Below are 2,500 nucleotides of genomic sequence, written 5' to 3'. Positions count from 1 at the left end.
AGGCGATGCGCGGCGTCCCGGAGTCGATACGGGCCGACGGGACTTGTAAAAATTACGGTCCGAGTCGACCGAAAGGCGATGCGCGGCGTCCCGGAGTCGATCCGGGCCGACGGGACTTGTGAAAATTTCGGTCCGAGACGAGCGAAAGGCGATGCGCGGCGTCCCGGAGTCTATACGGGCCGACGGGACTCGATGAAGTTTCGTTCCGAGTCGACCGAGAGGCGATGCGCGGCGTCCCGGAGTCGATACGGGCCGACGGGACTTGTGAAAATTTCGGTTCGAGACGAGCGAAGGGCGATGCGCGGCGTCCCGGAGTCTATACGGGCCGACGGGACTTGTGAAAATTTCGGTTCGAGACGAGCGAAAGGCGATGCGCGGCGTCCCGGAGTCGATACGGGCCGACGGGACTTGTGAAAATTTCGTTCCGAGTCGACCGAGAGGCGATGCGCGGCGTCCCGGAGTCGATACGGGCCGACGGGACTTGTGAAAATTTCGGTTCGAGACGAGCGAAAGGCGATGCGCGGCGTCCCGGAGTCTATACGGGCCGACGGGACTCGATGAAGTTTCGTTCCGAGTCGACCGAGAGGCGATGCGCGGCGTCCCGGAGTCGATACGGGCCGACGGGACTTGTGAAAATTTCGGTCCGAGTCGACCGAGAGGCGATGCGCGGCGTCCCGGAGTCTATACGGGCCGACGGGACTCGATGAAGTTTCGTTCCGAGTCGACCGAGAGGCGATGCGCGGCGTCCCGGAGTCGATACGGGCCGACGGGACTTGTGAAAATTTCGGTTCGAGACGAGCGAAGGGCGATGCGCGGCGTCCCGGAGTCTATACGGGCCGACGGGACTTGTGAAAATTTCGGTTCGAGACGAGCGAAAGGCGATGCGCGGCGTCCCGGAGTCGATACGGGCCGACGGGACTTGTGAAAATTTCGTTCCGAGTCGACCGAGAGGCGATGCGCGGCGTCCCGGAGTCGATACGGGCCGACGGGACTTGTGAAAATTTCGGTTCGAGACGAGCGAAAGGCGATGCGCGGCGTCCCGGAGTCTATACGGGCCGACGGGACTCGATGAAGTTTCGTTCCGAGTCGACCGAGAGGCGATGCGCGGCGTCCCGGAGTCGATACGGGCCGACGGGACTTGTGAAAATTTCGGTCCGAGTCGACCGAGAGGCGATGCGCGGCGTCCCGGAGTCGATACGGGCCGACGGGACTTGTAAAAATTTCGGTCCGAGTCGACCGAAAGGCGATGCGCGGCGTCCCGGAGTCGATACGGGCCGACGGGACTTGTAAAAATTACGGTCCGAGTCGACCGAAAGGCGATGCGCGGCGTCCCGGAGTCGATACGGGCCGACGGGACTTGTAAAAATTACGGTCCGAGTCGACCGAAAGGCGATGCGCGGCGTCCCGGAGTCGATACGGGCCGACGGGACTTGTAAAAATTACGGTCCGAGTCGACCGAAAGGCGATGCGCGGCGTCCCGGAGTCGATACGGGCCGACGGGACTTGTGAAAATTTCGGTCCGAGTCGACCGAGAGGCGATGCGCGGCGTCCCGGAGTCGATACGGGCCGACGGGACTTGTAAGAATTTCGGTCCGAGTCGACCGAAAGGCGATGCGCGGCGTCCCGGAGTCGATACGGGCCGACGGGACTTGTGAGAATTTCGGTCCGAGTCGACCGAAAGGCGATGCGCGGCGTCCCGGAGTCGATACGGGCCGACGGGACTTGTAAAAATTTCGGTCCGAGTCGACCGAAAGGCGATGCGCGGCGTCCCGGAGTCGATACGGGCCGACGGGACTTGTAAAAATTACGGTCCGAGTCGACCGAAAGGCGATGCGCGGCGTCCCGGAGTCGATACGGGCCGACGGGACTTGTAAAAATTACGGTCCGAGTCGACCGAAAGGCGATGCGCGGCGTCCCGGAGTCGATACGGGCCGACGGGACTTGTAAAAATTTCGGTCCGAGTCGACCGAAAGGCGATGCGCGGCGTCCCGGAGTCGATCCGGGCCGGGAGCCTGTCGGAACATCGTCAAATGAGCCTCGGTTAATTTCGACAAAGTTCCCGGAGTTCAAAATTTTTTCGATAGCCCGCGGAGGTTTCGCCCCGTAAGCCGACCGTGCTACCACCGTACCGGCGCCGACGTCCTAGCGGCCAGGCTCCTACTAGTAAGAGGAGCGAGTCGGTCGGGCCGGTCTCCCGTCGTCCGCCTGCTACGCCGTACCGGTACGTGCTCGAGCACGATACGTACGTCGGCGTAGACCAGGAGCGGGCGTTCGCGGACCGTTCCGTGCCTCGTACCAAAGAAACTACGCGACTCGCGTTGTTTCATCTATCGTCACTGCATTACCGCGGGTCGGTGTCTCAGACCGAATGGCCCTTGACGCGGTACCAAGAAGTTCGGCTCTCCGTGAAACACGGAAGGCTGAACGCTCCAACGCACGCGTCAACTCGCTTCTTTCCGAGCGTACACTCAAAGACCAGAGACGTTATAACAACGTATCC

This window comes from Neodiprion fabricii, unplaced genomic scaffold (genome assembly GCF_021155785.1).
Source record: "Neodiprion fabricii isolate iyNeoFabr1 unplaced genomic scaffold, iyNeoFabr1.1 ptg000058l, whole genome shotgun sequence".
In the NCBI taxonomy this organism is placed as follows: domain Eukaryota; kingdom Metazoa; phylum Arthropoda; class Insecta; order Hymenoptera; family Diprionidae; genus Neodiprion; species Neodiprion fabricii.
The sequence above is the reverse complement of the archived record's forward strand: the minus strand, read 5'-3'. Positions refer to the sequence as shown.